The sequence below is a fragment of the Heterocephalus glaber genome, unplaced genomic scaffold (genome assembly GCF_053883595.1).
Source record: "Heterocephalus glaber isolate CG9 unplaced genomic scaffold, H.glaber_assembly_v1.0 deba00001509, whole genome shotgun sequence".
Taxonomy (NCBI): Eukaryota; Metazoa; Chordata; class Mammalia; order Rodentia; family Bathyergidae; genus Heterocephalus; species Heterocephalus glaber.
This window is the reverse complement of record NW_028258325.1, coordinates 47930292-47952916: the sequence shown is the minus strand read 5'-3', so window position 1 is coordinate 47952916 and position 22625 is coordinate 47930292. Positions and strand designations below refer to the sequence as shown.

Here is a 22625-nt window from a genome sequence, read left to right as displayed (position 1 = left end):
CTTTATATATTCAGGGCCTGGGATTTAGCTCAGTGGTTCCGCCCCCTGCCTCGAAAGCGCAAGGTCCCGAGTTTGATCCCTGGTACCAAAAAAAAAAGAAAGAAAGAAAGGAAGGAAGAAAGAAAGGCTATATATTACTTAGTACACAAATGAGGAAACTGAGAGTAAGCAAACTGTCCACATGTACACAACTGGTGAGCATGGGCATCGTGGTCAGTGTCCCTGCACTTGGACCCTGCCTGTGCTGTATTCATCCTGCTTGGCCTCTCCAGTGATCAACATGATAGATCATGTGCCAGTCATAAGCCACAATCTAAACCACCAGCTTTTAGGGTCACCATCAGGAAATATGTAGTTGTTTTATTCATTTAGCACATAGATTCTTTGACAAATAAATATCGGTGGAGCCATAAGATTTAAATTGAGATTTAAATATCTAATCAAGCTTTTTCACATCCCATTACACAATAGGATAGGCTAGGGAAGTTTTTTTTTTTCTCCTGTTCTTTGGGTTTTTTTTTTTTTCATTTTGGAAGGATACACATAATATGAAAATTTATGATTTTACCTATTTTTAATGTACACAGCTCAGTGCCATTGAGTACATTAGCAATACCTGAAGGAGTGGTGTGAGGGAAGCCCCTCTGGCACGTGAGATGGAGAGGAATGGTACAGTCTCGAAGCAAGGATTCTAGAGAGAAGGCTGTAAAAATAATTGAGGATGACATGAAACCCAGCTGAGTAACAAGCAGTAATGAAGGGAGGAAGATTAAGAAAGTCCTTAGGATTTGGTGGGATTGGGAAATTAGAAAGAAGGCAAAGATTTCAAAGATTTCACCTCAGGATTCTCAAATCTAGATGATCAAAGACATTATGATGCAGTGAACAAAATTGAGAGTAGGACTTATTTCAGAGAGAATTTAAGATAATGGGCCTGAATGAGTATCCTGAGAGGAAAGAGGCTGTTCCCAGTCAAAGAATTAAATAGAACAAGAAGAAGGAAGAGAAGAACATAAAAAGAATTTAAGAAGTTAGGAAATGGAAGAGTATTAACTACCGAGGCCTAAGAAGTCTGGTTTGTAAGTCAGGTTAAATATTTGAAAGTTCATCTGGACAGATGGAAATTTTCAACATACACAAAAAATCATGGTCTGGCCACATTTTTGAAAGACAAGTTTAAAAGAAAATCACTAATTAAACTGGTTAAACAAAGTCTTTCAACATAAAATGTGTCACCACTGGAAATACGCCCCTGTACTCATGTAAAAATTAAGTAGGTTGAAGGTGCCTTGTTGAATAACAAAGGAAAATAAGACAGAATTCCTATCAAAATGTAGCAGTTAGGGATAACTGCTGAATTCAGCTGCATCACAAATTTTTTCTTGAAAATAATTTCTGTAAAAAATCAAAATATAAATAAAAATTAAGAACCAAAATATTTGCAACACATCTGATAGAAAAAATGCTAAAACAAGATTTAGTGATTATTTTTTCTGTTGTTTTCCTTACTGTGATTTCCTGGTTGCCCTATGGAGGGTTTAAGTGTATTTTATTATTGTATTATTTAAAAAGTTAAGTTAAAAAAGTCACTGTTGCATATTTAAATCAAACATATCAGTAATACATTTATATGTGAATTTACACAATCTTTAATCATCCTCAGGAGGAGATAAATCTTTAATAAGAAACATTATCTGAAGTTATGATATATTTAAATGCCAATTTTCTGCAAAAGCAGGAAAATATGTAGATTATTTAGAAAATTGAGAAGCACAATTTATTTCAGTCTCCACCCAATCAGTATTAAATCTGGATTTTTGCAGTGCTTAGAAATAGGAGCAATTAAATTCTTCCATATTTTTTTGTGCTTTTAAAAATGGTTCTCAGGCTAGGGATTTAGCTCAGTGGTGCTGCCACCTGCCTCGCAAGCATGAGGACTTGAGTTTGATTCACAGTACCAAAAAAAGTGATTTTCATTTTATGTTAAGATATTTGATTCACAGAGAATTTATTTTGGAGTAATGATTAAGGTAGGGACCTGAATCCCCCCTATGGGTTATTACATTTTTTGTAGAAACAACAATTGAATGACCTACTTTAAATAAAGCATTTGAATTACATATTAATTCTCATCTTTACTTGAATAGGTTTCTAAACTCTTGCTTTCCTTTAGTATGACTTTTTATTTTTCAAAGTGTATTTTATGTATTGTAGTTTTATAATTTATTTTAACATTTGTTAAGAATAGTTTTTTGTCTAAGTCACTTAATAGATAAGATTATTATGTGGCCTAGATGGAATGAGAAACAAAATAGAGACTCTGTGTAAACCAAACAAGTATTGCTAAAGACAGCAACTCAGTAATTTTCACCACAAAGAGGACAAAAATATTCTGAAGTGATAGATAAAGGATCATCTTCTGGGTCTGCAGGACATAGAGTTACAGGTCATTAATGTTAATCGGGAGCAGCCTAGGCAGGATTTCAGAAAGCCTGGGTGGGGAAGACCCACACATCAGGCCATAGATGGCATTTCTGCTGGAACAAGTCTGGAGGCTGCTGCTGGGCTGGGATCATCTCAACCTTAGGCTTTGTGCACTACATGGCGTCTACCAGAGTGCGTCTGTGTGACATGGGGACAAGAATTGTCTGCTTGTTCACTGCTCAAGACCAGGATCAAGAGCTAACCTGGCCATGAAATAGGAATTCAGCATGCATTTGTTGAATGTGTACTAAAGGGATGGATAGAATTCTAGGCTAAAACCCACCACACACTTCAGCTGGAAATCACTTTGTATGCTTCAATCTCAATGTGCTGCCTTGGAACAGCTTGGCTGGCCTTATAACTACTGAAACGCAGAGGGGTCAGTTTTGTCACTGAGAATTATGATAATCAGCACTTAGACACACTCTAAAGCTATTGTACATTGCCTGTTTTACTCTCCATTTACAAAAATTTGACTATTTAGACAAGTTTTTTTCTATGCGAATTTAAAATTCAGTTAATATGATAGCATTGCAAGGGTATCCTGTTATAATAATACTGAAGATTACTCCAAGACAAGTGACATATTTACATTTAGCTGCCTAATGTAACAGCAGATTGTGTCTTTTCTATTTTTAAACTCTATTTTATGACCCTATATAGCTTTATAATTTATTTTTCACACAGGTTATTGAGCTTATTTTTAAGTATTTACATACTATACATTTATTATAAGTGAAGTGTTGTCTTTCATAAGATTTTCTTATCAGAATTTTTGTATATAGGAAGACAAATTCTATTATATAAATACTAGATATAAATGTGTTACTGAATATTCTTTTTAATAATAGTATTAGAGGGGGCAGAGAACCAACTGTAGAGAGTGGTGCCTGCCCAGATTGGGCCTGGCAGGGGCCTAAGAAGATATATAGCAACTTTGCCAGCTGCCCAGCTGTCATTGATTGAACTGACAGAAATATGGAATGATTTCTTTAATAAAGAGAAAAAAAGGCAGTTATCACTAACACCTCGAACTGAGAAGATTGAAGTTAACATGCTGGGAAAACTGACCCCAGCACTGTCTTTGTGATGAATAAAAACATTTCCACTCCTCATGGTGGTGCCATGCATTTAAGTGAGTGCTACTACAGGAAGTCTACTCTGGCTCTTGTGGACATACAACCCTGGGGCATATATAAACCTTTGACTAAGTCCTGTGTAATTAAATTTCTTACATTCAAAGTTCCAACAGAAGTGAATAAGGCCATGATGATGGGCTGTGTAATAGAGAGGGCATACAGAGGTGAGTGTGTGGTCAGTTTGATCAGAGCTCCAGAGGCTCCTGTAATTGTGGGAGCCTTCTGCTGTGATGTAGTTTTGGATAAGAGACTGGATGAGTAGATGTCAACAAAAGAGAAGCTACATTTCTTCCCAAAAGATGCTCATGCTTTAATTTATAAAGATCTGCCACTTGACACTCTGAAAGTTGAAGCAAAAGTGGCATTAGAAGTATTTCAACACAACAAGTACAAAGCGGATTTTAGAACCCTGACAGAATCGTCAAGCTACACAGAATTGGTGACTTCACTGATGTGAGTGATGGTCCTCTTATTCCATGAACAAGCATTTGTTTCCAGTATGATGTGTCAGCAGTTCAGAACCTACATCCCACTCAGCCACGTCGTGTGAGAAGATTCCAGTGTCTGTCATTACCTGTTCACCTAAAAGCACATTTCACAATATGGGAGGAACTCTTAGAAAGATCTCAGAAAATGGTAACTGAAGATCAAACTAAACCAATGGAAGAAAGTGCAGTTACTTAAATACTTTGTAAAATTTAAATATATACAGCAAATTGAAATATTTTAACATAAAAATAACAATAGTATTTCATTTTCATTATTTTTAAAATTTTTTGTCATACATGTTTGTAGTACACAATGATTACATTTTTTGTTGAGAGTTGGTACATATACATAACACACTTTAATTCTTTTTTCATCGCCTTCACTTCCATGAGTGTATAATTACGTCATCTGCCATGAGAAATTGTTATTCTTTTTTACTTATGGTTATGTTTGATTTGTTGTTCCACTAACTGTACCAGAAATAACTCAAACAATTATAAATTGATTGCTATTAAATTAAATTAAATATCCTTGCACATCTAGATTATCAAATACTGGTATTTTATTACATAGTATAATGCTAACTATATGCACAGACATATAAAAGAGCTACCTCTACATATAGTCCTATTTTTCTAAGAATTTTTAAATACAAAAATACCAAAAAATAATTTAGCTCATGACTTATTAGCATTTCTGGCACTCTTACATGATTTTCATTTTGAAGTAATATTTTGGATAATTAACAGATTTCCTACTATTGAAAATTGACTTCCTGCGTATTATGTCAGGATTACTACTTCTATATTATCCTGTTATACACCATATTGTAGTATATCATAATAATATGCATGATATTATATGTATGTTATTATATTATATAATATGTGTAATAATATGCTCATATTTTATTTATTTATTTTTCACAAACAAATAGCCAATAGCTTTAATATGTAAGGAAGGCTTACACTTCACTGGCTAAAACTACAAGCAAAAGAAAGGGGGAAAAATCACAAAGGAGAGACAAATACCCAATAATTAATGTAAACTATTTCAACTCATCTTTTCATATATACTGTTTGTATTTTTTTATTTATATATTTATTGGTACATTTTATTTATTTATTTTTTTTTACACATGAATGTATTTATTTATATATTAATTGGTACATTTTAGGTATACAGTACATTTACATTTATTATTGGGTGTTTGTACCTGAACATGATATATCTTAGTTCTTATTTTTTCTCCCATTACCTGTGCACCCTTCACCCATTCCACCCTTCCCTATTTACACAGACTTTGATTCCATTTATTTCTCATACTTTTTCCTTTCCCGTCTTCCCTTTCCCCTCCCCCTCCCGCCACCCCCAAACCCTTGGGCTTTTTCCTATTTCAAATTATCAATTATTCATTTTAATCATTTTCATCCTTATTTACACTTTCAGTTTCTCACACTAGAGAAACTATTCGGTACTTACACATTTGTATCCTATTTATTTCACTGAAGAGTATGGCCTCAATATGCATCCATTCAGCTATAAATGTCTCTAGTTTCTCATTCTTTATGGCTGAGTAGTGCTACATTTTATAAAAAAAAAACCCACATCTTCTTTATCCAGTTTCCAGTCGATGGGCACTTGGGCTGTTTCCAAGCTTTAGCTATTACAAACTGTGCCGCTATAGACATAGGTGAACATATATAGCTGTGGTATGATTCTTTTAATTCTTTGGGGAAGATACCCAGTAGGGGAATAGCTGGGTCAAATGGGGCCTCTAGTCCTAGTTCTTTGAGATATCTCCATACTGATTTCCATAGTGGTTGCACCAGTCTACACTCCCACCAACAATGGAGAAGGGTTCCTTTCTCTCCACACCCCTGCCAGCATTTGTTATTTGTTGATTTCTTGTTAGCAGCCATTATTTGTGGGGTGAGATGGAATCTCAGTGTTATTTTCATCTGCATCTCTCAAATGACCAGTAATGTTGAACATTTTTTCATATATTTATTTGCTGATTTTACTTCTTTATCTGAGAAATGTCTGTTCATTTCAGATGCCCATTTTTGAATTGGGTCTTTAAATTTGGGGTTCTGATTTTTTTCAGTTCTTTATATATTCTTGATAGTAGACCTTTGTCAGAGGTACAGCTGCTAAAAATTTCTTCCCACATTGTAGATTGTCTCTTAGCTCTGCTGGTAGTTTCTCTTGCAGTGCAGAAGCTTTTTTATAGGATGAAATCCCAGTTGTTGATTCTTTGTGCTAGCTCCTGTGCTACTGAAGATTTGTTCATAAAGTCTTTTCCTATGCCAATGTCTTCAAGAGTTCTACCTAACTTATCTTCCAGCAAGTTTAGTGTTTCTGTCTTAATATTTAGATCTTTAATCCACTTTGATCTTAGTTTAGTGCATGGTGATAGGTATGGGTCTAGTTTTAATCTTTGGCAGGTTGAAATCCAGTTTTTCCAACACCATTTATTAAATAGGCACCCCTCTATCACAAATAGACAGATCAACTAGAAAAAAAATTAACAGTGAAATTCTAGAACTGAACCAAGCTATTGAACAAATGGACTTAATAGATGTTTACAGAGTGTTCCACCCCATAAAATCAGAATACACATTCTTTTCAGCTGCACATGGGTCATTCTCCAAAATAGATCACATGCTAGCTCATAGGACATATCTAAGTAAATGTAAAAGAATTGAAGTTATCCCCTGTATATTATCAGACCATAGTGCAATAAAATTGGAGATCAATAATATAAGAAACCGCAAAACTCCCACAAACACATGGAAATTGAATAACACCCTCCTGAGTAACCAATGGGTGACAGATGAAATTGAAGAAGAATTTAGACAGTTTCTACAAGTAAATGATAATGCCAGTACAGCATACAGGAATCTGTGGGACACAATGAAAGCAGTTCTACGTGGGAAATTCATAGCAGTGAATGCCCATATTAGGACAACAGAGAGAACTCAGTTAAATATGCTCACATTTTAGTGAAGATATTTTGATAATTGCAAAGAGCCTACAGTGGTTTATCTGGGAGACTGCATGGATGTGTGTGAATACACACCCTGCTGATACTGTGGTGGTACAGTAAACGTGCACCTTAAATCTCTGACTTTGAGAGTGTAGTTAACTCATGGCCCTGGTTGCTACATTCTCACATCTAGCTGGTGTTTGTTCTCATGATAGCTACCATCACCCATAACTGCCATAGCAGGGCTAATAAAGTGATTTTGCCTCAGACTTCCTCTGAGCCTTGCTGACCTTCCTTAGAACCATGCAAAAAGACAGGTTCATCTTCTTAACCTGTTTCCTTGTCTTTCCATCCTGCATGTGAATCAATGTATGTGATGGTCTTCTGACGCACATGATGGTCAGCTAACCGTGAAGGATGCACTTCTTATTCTCTTTCACAGTCATGTCCCCTAGTAAATTTTTTGTTTGATTGATTTCTGCTCCTCAGAAGACTCAGACCATCACAAGTGTACCCAGGGTAGCCTAAGACAAGAGCCAATTAGATGGAGATCTCAGACTGATTCAGTTCCCAATAGGATTAAGATAGACTGATGGTCCAAGGAGAGAGCTGAAAGGCCCATATCTTCTCTTTTGGAAGGATGGACTCAGTTGAGCTACAGGTTAGTGATCTCATTATTAACATTTAAGAGCTCCAGATATTTAAGTGGTTAGGCAAAGCAAGTCTGTAATGCAAAGGTAAAGATCCTAACTTGAAAATCCCTGGACTCTGGACATGAGATGTGATGATTTACCTGGATTCCCCCACAGATATTGGCTCTGCAGCTCCACACTCAAATGCTCCAGGATCCTAGAGCTTGCCTCTCTACCTTAGTCAGATATAACACTTTCATTGTTCCAGAAGTCACTACCGAGGCTTCTCTCCTAGGGGGCAGCAGTTGCCCCTTCAGAAGCTGTCTTCACCTTCTTTCTAAGCTGTCATTGAATATCATCCCAGCATAGGCTGTCTGAGGACATCTTGTGATCCATAAAGAACCAAAGAGACCATATACCAAAAGAATTAAATGGTATATACCACTAGGAGCCAGGAATTATTCTAGGGTTGGATGCTTAGAATGCTTGATCAAAGTGTATGGAATACAATACTGGATAAGATTTCATTGAGAAACCATTATCTCCTGAGCACTTAACATTCCAGCAGGGATACAAAGGGATGGGCCCAACTCACTGCTGGAATGGTCATTAGCAATGTTGAGAAAGTTATACAGAACATGCAGAAAAGGGCACTATCTGTTACACTCAAAAAATGGTAGAGAAAAAAACAAGGAGGCTGAGGAATGCAAGAATGCTTAAGGAAATACATAAGGTAGCAAGACATCTCTTCTGATCTCTCAGAAGGCACACCTTTCATCAAGCCAATCAGGAATATGTTAGTGATGGAGCACTATCATCAAAAAAGCATTCAGTGGTGGCTGCAGGCTAGGGGCACTGGTATGAATGGAAACCACAGAACAGAGTTCATTAACATCTCCAGGGATGCTAAGGTTCCTAAATAGTAAACGCTAATTGAACAGCACTCAAATGCCAAAAGCCTGTTGGCCAGAATTACTGTAAAACCAGGAAGGCAGGCCAACAGCTAAGAGGGCATGGCCTACAGGGGTTGCAGATATCCTCCATACAGCATAGTGATCCTAGAGGCAAAACAGCAGCCTTCCACCTTTACAACATCTATAATCAAGAAGAGATAAGAATGGAGAGGCAGGAGGCTGAAGGTAATCAACCCAGAGAAGGGTAGTGAACTTTTCTCAATTCCCCTCCAAATGGAACCCATTGACTAAGGAAGAACCCTCTTATACCAAGTTATACACCATCATGATTCCCTGAGATTTTCTCCACAGGGACAAAATGTCATGAACTCAAATCATTCAAGTCTAAAGCAAAAGTATTACCAAACACATCAAAAACTGTAAGTCACGGAGTGTGAGTTGGTATAGGTGTCTTCTGTTAGAGGTAGGGCTAATGGGTCAGGTAATAAATGGAGCCCCGGCAAAAGTTTAGCTGACAACTGACCGTTGCATGTATAAACCTGCATAGTGGTCATTTCCCTTTGCCCCAAGTATGTAACTGAAATTGATTTGAATGCCATTTGTAGTAATGTCCACACTGGGTTACACCTGTAGGGTAAGACCTTTAATAGGAGGAAAAGTCAAATGAAAATCTCTAACACTGACCCCTCAACTTTTCAGATAACAAGTCAAATACAGTATTAATGTTGAGGAGATAATAAAGATGAGCGATGTCACTGAGAACTTAAAGGATGGAGGATAGTAGTCCCTTCTACATCTCCACTTATTTCACAAGTCTAGCCCTTGAACACACTGAAAACTTCTGAAGAATAATGGTAGACTACCTCAGGCTTCAGCCAGAAGAACCTCCAGTCATAGAAGATGTTCTGGAAGGGGTCCCATTGCCAGAGCTTCAAATACATGGCACATAGTCAGTGAATAAGTGAATTCATTGCTTTCCATTCCAAGTACAAGAAAGGTTCCAAAAGAGTTTGTATCCAAATGCATTAGAAAATAATATTTAATAACATATTTTCTTTAGTGCTCTTTAAGTCTGCTATGTCATAATGAAGTCTAAAATGGAGTAGACAGTGTTAACTTTCAGGAATGCATCACAATGAATGATTACATCCGTGACATCATACTTATTGAAAATAAAGAAGAGGTGGTTATTATATCAAAGCTCTTGATAGGACACATGTACCCTACATAGTAGGAGATAAATCCTATGGATGTTGAACACCTGGCCCTTCTGTGAAGTTTGGAATCACCAGGCATATGTCAATGTCAGAAACAGGTATCTGCATCATTCACTTTCTACCACCATGAAGGAAGCTTAGCAGTCTTTGGCTTCTGAAGGTAACACATTTCACAAGTAATAAGGCAGACCATGTGTTGGGCTTCATGGAAAGATTCCAGCTCCAAGTGAGTCTGAAAGGAAGGACTCCTCAAAAATTCAGGTTGTGTGCAAGCAGTCTTATTACCTGAGTTATACTATCCAGCAGATCATATGGTGTTAGTGGTGGGAAGTGATTTTTTTATGAACCTGTGGCAAGGCCCAGTGGAAGACTCATAATGTACATCTAAAGGGTTCTGGAACAAGGTTATGGCTTCTTTTATACAGCCTATAAGAAAGTGTCCCTGACACATTAATGGGTGCTGGTAGACATGGAATACTTCACCATGAAACAGAAATTGATCAGCCACCTGTAACAGCCATTATAAACTGAAGTCTATCTGACTTGCCAAATCATAAATTTGGTTTTGCAGAGCAGCGGTTCATTATAAAGCAGAAATAGTATACTGAAGTATGAACCTGAGCAGGACAAAAAGGCACAAGTGAGCTGCCTGAAAAGTATCCCTTGTGGAACTTGAACCTAGAGGTCACATAAAACCAGTTAAAAGAGAAGGGAAAAGATTTAGATTATTCCATACATATGTTGGCTCCACATGTATTCATAAACCAAAAAGGGATGATGAATGGATTAAAGATCCAATTAGAAGTATCCCTGAGAAAAGATTAGAGAGTCAAATTTTCAATGCACAAAACTTATACTTGATCATCAACTTCTTATAAAAATCAAGTAAAAGTGGCTGAAGATGAACATATATATACTCACTGTTTAATCTTAGATTTCTTAACAAATTTGCCTATACATTTTAATGCCATGAAATGTTTATATAAATATATGTAAAATTTAGATATTGTTAGAATAATGTATTTTTAATCCTTATTAGTTATGTATATTGTGTTGATGTCAGAAATTAACTTTTTCTGGTATTAAGGTATTTATTTGGTTGTTCTGTTCCCTTTTATTTAAAATCCTCTACATTTATTGCCTACATTCCTATTATAAATGACAAATAATTAAAATTTACATTGAGATATGAAAATAATTTTCTTTCAGTGGTAAATTTTAGTTCATTTATATTTATTTCCATAACATTTCATCTTAGTCTCAATAAATTGGAGTGTTTTCTTTTTGGTTAAGAAGCTTGTTTTTAATTAATTTGGGAGTTTTTATATTTTTCTGAAAACTGCAAAACTTCCTTTCTCAGAAGGTTTTTGTATATATAGTGTTGATGTTATTCAGGCATATAACTGTTGCTGCCTTGAGGCTAATGTGAACTTTTTCCTGTTACAGGTGATCTGATATTTTGCCTGATCAAACACCTCTATTTTTGAGACAAAATAGTTTTCCACGCTGTGCATAGATTTGGTGTTGTTTCCTTTTTATTACTGCTTAGAGTTGACTTTATGTAATTCTGCAATGAAAAGAGACCGGTGAGGCAGAAGTATTATCTGAACTAAGGAAGTAGCCCATATTCACAAAAAAGACCCTTAATTACTGATTGGTTTAAGACATCCTGCCTATCAGTTGCTTCTTGACCCCACATTTCCCGAGATTTCTAGAGTCATTTCTTCACTTATCTGACAGTTTCAGAATTCTTCAAATGAAAGTCAATTGGGTGTATTTTATTTTCTTTCAATCTTAAACATATTGAGCTAAATTTCTGAAACCTACATCTGAAAGATAATTCGTATAATTTTCAACACAGATGATAACATAGACATTTGGAAGTCACAAAGTTGAAGGTTAAAAATACCTTAGATGATAGTAAGAAAAGGGGCAAAGGGGAAGGAAAGTGGGAGGGCTAGGGGAAAGGAAAGAAGTGAATGGAATTAATATGAGAAAATGAAAAAATGTAAATGCAAATAGGGAGGGGCAGAGAGGTGGAAGGGAGGGCAGGGGAATGGGGAAAAAAAGAACCAAGATAGAGTATGTAAAGGTGCAAATTCCCAATGATGAATGTCCTTATATTGTATACCTAAAATGTACCAATAAAATTAATAATACAAAAAAAAATCTTAGATGCTTTTTTACAACAGAGAACAAATTTCAGACCTTCAAATACTGGGATATCCTCTTTGTAGCAGTACATCTTATGTAGATAATGCATCCCTAAGGTCCTACCCAGTAGCTAGCACTTTCTGGAAATTAATAAAGTTAGAAAGTCTCCAAGCTTCATTCACCCTCAGTTACCCAAGAGGTGAAATGAGGGAGGGAGTACTCTAATATTTTTATCACAGTACAGACCTAAGAAGGAGAACCAATGCGCATAGACTATCAAGTTCCATGCATGATGGCATATTGTTCAGAGTAGATAAGCAGCATTGATTAGTAGTTAAATAGTACTATTATTCATGAATAATTTAAATGGCAGCATCCTGGGGAGTACTGATAATTTATTTTATTGCTTACATTTATTAAATGATTAAGTCAAAAGACACACTCTCAAGTCTAAGTGTTATAGGTTAAACTACAGAATTTCTAGGTGGAAAAAAATGTATGAGATGAGGAATTAACATATTCAATATTTGACTCTTGATTGACCCAGAGATTATTACTTCTATTAATTTGGGGGAAGAAACATGTGTAACTGTTATGGAACAAGGAAATAGAAAGACTCAAGGAAATAGAAGCTCTAAGGTATTATACAAAGATCACAAGCGTAGGACTTGGATAAAGCCCAGGAGATGCAATGAGGTGGGAATAGGAGGCACTGTCCTGGCAAATGCCTGACTTCTCCCCAAGGGTCCCAATCCAGGAGCAGTGGAGTAATGATTAACAATTCAAGTTTATGCAAAATTTTACATTTTATTGTAGGGTAATCACAAAAAAATCCTAAATTGATTAAATTTATCTAATAATCTCTAATTAAAAATATAAAAGTCCAAATTTCTTGAAGACGGAATTTAATTATTCTAGTGTTATTTAAAACAAATATGATGAAATCCATTATTTGGACCAGTCTTTTAAACATGGCAAAAGAGGAGTCAATAGGCCATTCTTTCCACTCATCCAGTCCCATGCTTCCAGCAAGTTATATCAGCCCTCCCTTATTTGTGGCTGTTTTCTACACTTTTTTACCTAAAGTCAACTCTGGTCTAAAAATGGGAAGTGGGAAATTTCAGAACAATTCTTAAATTTTAAAAACCTTTTATAATAAAATATTATCATTATATTATATTTTGTTATTAGTGATTGTTGTTCATTTTACATTGTACCTAACTGATAAATTAAACAATCTGAAGCATACATGTTTTAGAAAATAAATACAATATATACATGTTTATTACTTGTAGTTCATGCATCCTCTGGGTATCTTGGAATGTCTTCCCCACAGACAGACGAGAGGGTCTACTGTATCCTGAATCTAGCTAATATAAATCCAACCTCTTTAGCCCCTGGTAAGTGCTTTACAAAATATTATAAATTGAATGACAGATTATATTCACTGATAATACCTTTTGGTTCTTCATAACTCACTATTAACATTACAGAGCTAATCATTATAAAAATAAGTGTTTAAGAAAGGCAGGAGTCAACCAGTATAGTTTTTCCTCTACTTATTATGTTTTGTTTTATACCAATAAAGGCTCAACTACATAAAGAGATTTTTGTAGTCTAATTTTTTAATATTTTTATTTTTTTATCTTTCTATGAAAGGAGATATTTTACATTACAAATAAAATGCTAATTGCATCTAAATGTAATTAATAATAAAGTTCAAAGTCTATATTGTAGATGCAAGACTAGAAGGAGCTATCAAAAGCCTGTGCTGGTGCATACTATTTTGTGTGCTGGAAAGAAAACCCAAAGAGCATAAGCTAAATTTAGAGGGGCTGGGGCTGGCAAGGTAAAATGACTGTGAGCTTACTTGTAAAATGATATTACTCCAACTTGAACAACTCCCACTGGTACAAAATTTTCCTTAAAAAAAAAAAAAAAAAATCCTTGGAACGAATACATTATCCTCATGGCCTTTTGATAGTTCTGAACACTATTGAACATGACAGAAATACATTGTCCCTCTCATATGGGTTTGGAAACAATTTTTCAATGAAAATTGCTGGTAAAAGAGAAGCTTAATTAACTATAAGTACAAGGTAGAAAGTTCCACCTATTAAGAGTTAAATTCTGGTCACAATTTGTTTCTGAAAAAATGAGTTGATCGTTTGCTAAGATGCAGTGATATCATTCGGTGAAGCCATTTTTGTTTAATTCATTAAAATGTATCTTCCATACACATTGCCTAAATTGACCAAATTTTAAAAAGTGAAATCCAGATTAGCGTAAAAAATTTTGAAACTTCTTCTCTCTTTTCATTAAATAAACTTTAATATATACTTCCAATATATAAGACCATTTCCACATGTACAAGGGTGTGTCTTATAGATTTTTTATTTTGAACTATAAATCATGTTCCATTATGTTGAACTAGAAAATGTAATAAACAAAATATATTTATGTAGTTTCTATAATCTCATAAACACCTTTATAAAAATAACTATATAGTATCAATATTTATATAAGATATTTTTTGTATTTATATTAAAGTATTTTTTAACATTATCCATTAGTTGAGAAGGTATGTATTCTGAAATAACTCTATTCAAATGTTTAGTTACAGTTGTATTCAGGATATAAATAATATATAATGCCCTAGGAATACAATAAGTCATGTTATCATTTAAAGCAATATACATACAATATAACTATAAATCTAGAATATAGGTATGTCTCTAAGGAATGGACACTCATTTATAGAGTAATTCACTTCCCATCCTATTTTTCCATTTTCTTCTTTTTTGATGTTATGCATACATATAATATGTGTATGCAATATTTTCTATACCACACCCAGTCCTTTTTTTCTTTATCAAAGTATTAAAAAATCTAGATAAGATGTAAGATTTTTAAAATTTAAATGTTTTTTCCTGAATACAAGTTAAACAATCATGAAATGTTGAGAATATTAAACATTTAATTTTTGATAGTTCAGAAAGAGAATACAGCACATAAATTCAAAATCAAAATATATGTGCAAAATCAAACACATACCACCATATACTCCAAAATTATTATGCTGATATTTCCAGCAAGAGAAAATGTAGGGAAAAATCTTAAAGGATAAAAAGAGTGGTTTGAGGTCATTTTTTATTTATTAAGTTTATTGGTACATTTTAGATATACGGTATGATGACATTCATGAGTGGGAATTTGTACCTGTACATGATATATCTTAGTTCTTATATTTTCTCCATTCCCCTGCCTTGAGGTCATATGTTAAACAGTCTTTTGATTCAGTATAACTTATATAATTTGTATCAATCCAATTTAATTTTCATGTTTTGTGATGATTGACTTATTCAAAAGAATTATATTGAAATAGGTACAATCATAATAAAATTAAAGTTTATATAACATTGGAGTTTATAAATTGTGATCATATTAGATTCTCAGGTAAAAAATGCATGACCTAACAGTATCTACATTTTATAGTAAAGTGTATTGTCCAAGGTCCCACCAGTAATTTGTAATGGAGAAAGAAATGACATCTGAATCTTATAACTTCATGTCCTTTTCACTAACTTATTACACTTCTGGATATAATTACATCTAATTCCCTCTTACAGCAGTACATATGAACATTGGTCATTACTCTTCATGAAGAAATAGACTAAGGTATTACATCAGGCCAAAACTTCGGAGTCAGAAAAAAAGTAGGTCCAAATCACACCTACTCCATTTACTCTTGTGGTTGTGAACAAGCCACACAATTTTATAACTTTCAGGTTCCTATCCCATAAAGAGCAAGGCAGAATGACTACCCCACCAAGATGTTGACTTAATCAGATAAAAGCTATAAATAGCTAGCATATTATAGTTTCTCAAAATGCATGAATTCTAATCTGTTCTTTTGCATGTTTGTTTTTATTCAGAAATATTGTCACTTAAAGTAATAGTTTGATTCAAACATAATATATGGTTACATATTCTCTCAATTTCACTCTCACTATATTCTCAAGTAAAGCAAATAACAATAAAGAAAAAAGCCTTTAAAAATAGAACATAGAAAAGAAATATGTGAACAGCACCATTTTTTCTTTGTTGTAGTTAAATACAAGATAAAGAATAAAACCCTTCACTAAAAGATGTTTCATTTTGCCACTGAGGACTCAGATCTGACAGGTTCTTCTTTTTAATGATGAAAGAGACTCAATAGATTTCCTCAAAGACTCCTGCTTTATATCATTAAAATAGAATTATAAAAAAGGGGCAGATCGGTGTGTGGAAATCCCACATGGCAGAAAAATCTTGAATTGTTTCTTGACACAGTACAAATTTCATCAGTGACACCTCACACACAGGATTTTTTTTCTTACAATTCAGACCAAGTGCAGTAGAAGAGCCAAAGAACTGTAATTAAGGTTTGAGGGAAGACCAAGTAAAAGTACCGAGGGAAGTGTGCCAGAAGTGAGTGCAAGGATTCTTTACAGCTTCTGAGTGGGATGAAGCTAAAAGGAGTGGTCACAGAAGTGCTACAGAAATGTCAGTACCTGGTTTCCAGAAAAATGAGACATGTGGGCTTCTGTGAAAGGAAAGTATGTCCTCCCTCCTTATCCTCTCTCCTTGGATTTCACTAGAAGCCTCTATAACTGCTTAGAAAATGCACTTAGCCTAGCCAGACAGGGAAGGAAGTCCTAAGCAAGAAGAAGAGAATGTGTATCAATATAGAAAGAATAAAAATACAGGAATACCTTGGAGATAGTTCAAGTTTAAGTCCAGATGACCACAATAAGGCATTTATTGCAATAAAGTACATCATGCACATTTTCTTGTTTCCTAGTACATACAAAAATTATATGTACACTATGTTAGTTATATTTACACTATATTAAAACTATACTATAATCTGTGTAGTGTGTAGTAACATGTCTAAAATCAGTGTACATACCTTAAAGATACTTTATTGCTTAAAAAAATAAGCTGACGATTTCCTTAGCCTTGAGATGATCATAATTTTTTCTGGTGGAAAGTCTTGCCAGATGTTGATGGCTACTGACTGATCAGGGTGATGGCTGCTGAAAGTTGGGCAGCGATTCCTTAAAACAAGACAATAATGAAGTTTGCCTCATTGACTGATTTTTCCTTTCATAAAAACTTTCTCTAGCACGTGAGGCTGCTTGATAACATTTTAGCAATAATAAAACTCTTTAAGACTGGAGCCAATTCTCTCAAGCCCTGCTGCTGCTGTATCAATTAGATTTGTGTAACACTCTACTCTACTGTCATTTCATCAACGTTAGTAGCATCTTAACCAGGGGTAGATTTTATCTCAAGAAAGCACTTTCTTTGCTCATCCATAAGAAGTAACTCCTCATCTGTTCCTGTTTTACCATGAAATTTCACTAGGTCACTAACATCTTCAGACTCCATTTATAATTCTAGTTCACTTTCTATTTCTACCTTACTTCTTCCACTGAAGTCTTGAATTCCTCAAAGATATTCATGAGTTAGAATTAACTTCTTCCAGACACCTATTAATGTATATGTTTTCTCCTTGTATGAATTACAAATGTTCTTAAATGCATCAAAAATACTGAGTAATTTTCAGCAAGTTTTCAATTGACTTACTCTTGATCTATCAAAGAAATTACTATGATAGGTATAGCTTTAGGGAATGAATTTCTTAACTAATAAGACTTAAAAGTAAAAATTACTCTTTGACCCATGAATGGACATGGTCTTAGCAAGAATGAAAACAATGTGGATACAATATATTGCCATCCAAGGTCTTGTATGGCTAAGTATGCCGGCAGTGACCAGCATTGATATTCTGAAGGATTCTTTTTTTTTTCCTGAGAAATAGTTATCAACACTGGACTTAAAATCTTCAATAACTCATGTTGCAAACAGGTGAGTGGTCATATAAGTTTTTTGCTCCATTTACTGAATATAGGCAGAGTAAACTTAATATGATTTTTAAAGGCCTTCAGATTTTCAGAATGATAAATTCCATTGGCTTCAGGTAAGCCACATTGAGTTACATCTTAAGCCTTTTCTGTTTTTGTTTGTTTGTTTTTTGTTTTGTTTTGTTTTTAAATTTTGAGACAGGATCTCTAAATTGCCCAGGGTAGGCCCAAACTTGCAAACCTCCCTCTTCCACTTTCCAGAGTGCTTGGGTTACAGGCATGCACCACTATACCCTACTTCAAAGTAAAACCACATCATGAGACACTGGGGGATAAGACATCAACATAGAATTTTCAGACTACACAATTCACCCATAGCAAACAGGATAACTAATCTGTCCTAAGCTCAACTAACAAGTGAAAGAGGGTACACCAACTATGGACATCTCACATCTCTTATGATGTTTTTAAGCACTACACATTATTTTAAGTGCATTCTCCACTACATAGAAACTAAGAAGTACATTGGTCAAATTTCACATAATAACCCACTCAAAAAAAGAAAAGAAAGAAAAAGAAAAAAAAACCCTGACAACTCCAGGCTAAGAGATTTCTAATTGGTACTTTCCCTAAAATGAAATACTAGTCATCTCTCATTCTTTTGCTCTCAGGCTCAGAAAGACATATATTATCAGTAGGAATAGCTTCAAACACAAAAGTATACTTTTAGAACTTTAACATCAATTTGAAATGACATTACATGAAAATGTTTTTAAAAACAGCAAGCTATTTTTTTTAGAAATATAATGGCCTGATAAATTCTATCTAGGTTCATAAATGTATGACTATAAATGTGATTTTTAGTAACCTAAGATTTTAATAATAAAAAGAGAACAGCGTGCTCTTTCTCCCAGTCACAGCTTGTTTCAAGCCCAATAATCTTTTCTTTCTTTCTTTCTTCTTCATCTTCTTCAAGATTTTTTCCCCCATTAAGTTTATTGGTACATTTTAGGTATAAAATACAGTTACATATATCATTGGGATCCTGTTCCATTACATGAGTATCTTGGTCCTTATTTTTTTCCCCTTCCCCTGCCCTCCCTTCACCCCCTCCACCCTTCCCTATTTGCAAAGACTTTGTTTCCATTTTTTTCCTTTTGTCATATTTTTTCTTTTCCCTTCTTTCCTTTCCCCTACCCCTCCCACTCTCCCTGCTCCTTTAGACCTTTACTTCCTATTACCCAATATCAATTATACATTTTTAAAATTAAAATATCAAGACCTAGGAGACATTACCACATATTTTACAGAATTTAAAAGGATATAGAAAGCATATTTCAAAAATCTGTTTTGAAAAAAATTTGACAACTTCTAAGAAGTACCTTGGAAGACAAATTAATGACACTAACTCTCGAGGAAATATAAAATTTGAATAGCACCTATTAAAGAAAGTATATTCCTAGCTTGAAAACCTACCTATATGACAACAGCAGGCTCATGTACATTTTAACTGATAAATTATATCAAACATTTAAGCAGAGAAAAAAAGGAACACTTCTCCCCTCATTTTAGGAAATCAACATTGTGCTGATCATAAACTATATAAAGATAATAGAAGACAAAAGTATGAACATAGAAATTTGTTTAACAAAACAAACTATTAGAAGTCAGATCTGGCAGTATGTAGAAACTAGTTTTATTATAGGGATGGCAGTGTTGGTTCAGCATTGGAAGATCCACCTCAAAAGTCATCATTTTAACAGAGGAAAAGAAAAAGCCTGTCACTAGTTCCTGACTAGATCCTGTTATTAGTTGGAGAAAAAGTATTGGACTAAATTCTACAGCTGTTCATGGTAAAAGCTATCAGGAGACTAGAAGTAGAACAGAACCTTCTCAACAGATTAAAGACATGTACTCCATACTTCCAGTGGGAACACCTTATATGAATGGAGAAGATACAATGCTTTCTCCTTAAGGTGAGGAAAAAGGGCAGATATGCTTACTCTTTATCTGTCCATTAAACTTTGAAACCTAGGCCAAAACCAAAATAGTCTGGCAATGAAGTGACACAATTAGGATAGGATTGGCAAGGTAGAAGCAAAATGTTTATATGTAGATGAAATAATCTACAGAGAAAATACTAAGAAATCTCTAGGAGCCCCTAGAACTTGTATTTGAATTTAGCAGGATTAGAAAACACAAGGTATATATAAAAATTCAGTCTGTGTATACTTGCTATAAATGAAGAATTGGATATTGAAATTTAAAAGTTATGTAGGAGTACAAAGGACCTAGAAAAGTTAAAAGAAAAAAAAAACAGTGTTGGAAAATGTTTAGTACTTAATTTTAAGACTTCTTCTAAAGCTACAGTAATCAAGGCAGTGTTGGTGTAAGGAAAGACATATAGATCATTGGAATAAAACAGAGAATCTAGAAATAGAACCACACATATATGGTCCACTGAGTTTTGAAAGATTATTTAACGTTAACATTTTATAGAATATAAACTCAATTCAAGAGCCGAGGAAAAGATCGTGTTTTCAGCAAATGACACTAGAACACCTGGTATCTGTATATAAAAAATTAACCTCAACCCTTTATTTCCATACATAAAAATAACTTGAAGGGATATATGAACCTAAATAAGAAAGCCTAAAAGTATAAAGCTTTAAGAAGAAATTATAAGGGAAAATGTTTATGAATTCAGGGTAGGCAAGAACTACCTAGAATATAAAAAACATGATGTATAAAAGAAAAAAGTTGATAAATGAGATTCCATCAAAATTTAGAACTTTAAATGACATCATTAAAATGAAAAGTATTCCTTAAATAGACCATATTTACATTGCATATAATCTATGATCAGAATATATAAAGAACTCTTACAGCTCATTAACAGACAACCCAATTAAAAAGTAGACACAAGAAGATGATAAATAGCTAGTACAGCACGAGGAAAGGTGAGCAACTCTAGCATCAGAAAAATACTAATCAGTACAATAACAAGATTGAATTATACACTTATTAGGGAGATGAAGTTAAAAGTTTTAAAAGCCTTGCCATGACTTTTTCTTTTTGTTGGATTTTCCCCCTTTGCATTTAATTTGTCATGCCCAATGGATTCATTCAGCTGGGCTTCCTGGGGTTGTGATCCTCATTGACTTTTCCTAGGGTATTGCCTAAAATTTTTTGGAGTGCCGGTTTGGTATTCATGAAGTTCCTGAGGTGCTCTTTGTCATGAAAGTATCTTATTTCTCCATCAATTTTGAAATATAGTTTTGCAGGGTACATCAGTCTGGGTTGGAGGCTGTTTTCCTTTAGGGCTTGAAATACATCAGTCCAAGCTCTTCTTGCCTTGAGGGTTTGCACTGAGAAGTCTGCTGTGATTCTGATGGGCTTTCCTTTGTATATGATTTATTTCTTTTCTCTCACTGCTTGTAGAATTTTGTTCTTCTGTTGGGTTTCTGAAATCCTATTATATGCCTATGTGTAGATTTTTTGATCAAGGCTGGCTGGAGTCCTATATGCCTCACTTATCTGTATGTCAAGTTCTTTTCCCGTCCTTGGGAAGTTTTCTGCCATCACTTCTGTGTACAGTTTTTTTATGTCATCTGCACTCTCTCCTGTTTCTGCATTGACTCCTGTCAGTCTTATGTTATTCTTCTTTACATCATCCAGCAGCTGCTGGATTGATTTCTCATGGTCCCTTACAATTTTAAAGCAATTTTTCTTTTCCTGGTCACTAATTGCAATCTTATCTTCTATATGTGAAATTCTATCCTCACATTGGTTCATTCTGCTAAGCAGACTTTGAAGGAGTTTTTTAATCTCCTTGAAATCTGTTTGCATCTGTTTTATGGATTCCATTTGTTTCCTATGTTGGGATTCCATCATGTTCCTCAGATCTATTTTTTTATCTATGTCCTCTCTAGATTTATTAATCATGTCTTGCACTATGAGCACAATCTTTGCTGTTATCTGAGAAATTATTTCTGATTTCATTTTTCCCAGATCCTCTTTTGTTGCCAGTTCAGAGAGTCCAGGTTGTTGGGTATCATATTGTTCCATCTCGTTTCCCTTTGGCGTTGCTGTAGGTGATCTGAAAGTCTGTTTTTGAGGTTTATTTACTTGTCTTCTCATTTTCATGGGGAGGGTGGGTGCTTCTGGTGCCCGCATGGCTCACCTTCTCTGCCCTAGGAACATGGAATGGCGGTGGGGGAGCCTGCTTCCAGGTGCTGGGACTGGCTCACCTTCTCTGCCCTAGGAGTGTGGAATGGCAGCTTGGAAGCCTCCTTCCAGGTCTTCTTCAAGATTTTTAAAAGTCCTTCAGACTTACACTGCTCCATCTCTTCCATAGAAAGTCACCTGAACATGAAGTATTTCTAATTCTTAATAGAACTTGCAAGTAAAAAAATATTGTTTATAGCTTTTATTGTTGCATTCCACCTATTACTAGCTCAGTCTTCACTGCTGGCTTCTATTTTATTGGATCAGGAAAAGTTTACTGCATAATTCATAGCTCTTTAATGATCAGGCAATCACAAGAAATCTTAAGGCATTGCAAAAACCTTGTGCCACTAAACAGAAAGATCACCTGCACTTGGCCAATGTGAACAGCTATGCAAGGAAAGCAGGTAGACAGAAGAGGGCTATGCTTACACAAAGAAACTAAATTCATAATCCCATCTTTGTTTATAG

The 22625-nt window shown here is 34.6% G+C and overlaps 1 long non-coding RNA gene and 1 pseudogene across 1 annotated transcript in view; both read left to right on the top strand.

The window, feature by feature from the left end:
- Positions 1-2631: 2631 nt before the first annotated feature.
- Positions 2632-4307, top strand: LOC101722071 (large ribosomal subunit protein mL39-like; annotated as a pseudogene).
- Positions 4308-9835: 5528 nt separating this feature from the next.
- LOC110350212 (uncharacterized) overlaps positions 9836-22625 on the top strand; it is a 28679-nt gene continuing 15889 nt past the window's right edge. Inside the window, exons 1-2 of the long non-coding RNA XR_002396659.2 lie at positions 9836-9962; positions 13314-13418. This is a non-coding gene — a long non-coding RNA (uncharacterized LOC110350212). The remainder of the gene's footprint in view (positions 9963-13313; positions 13419-22625) is intronic.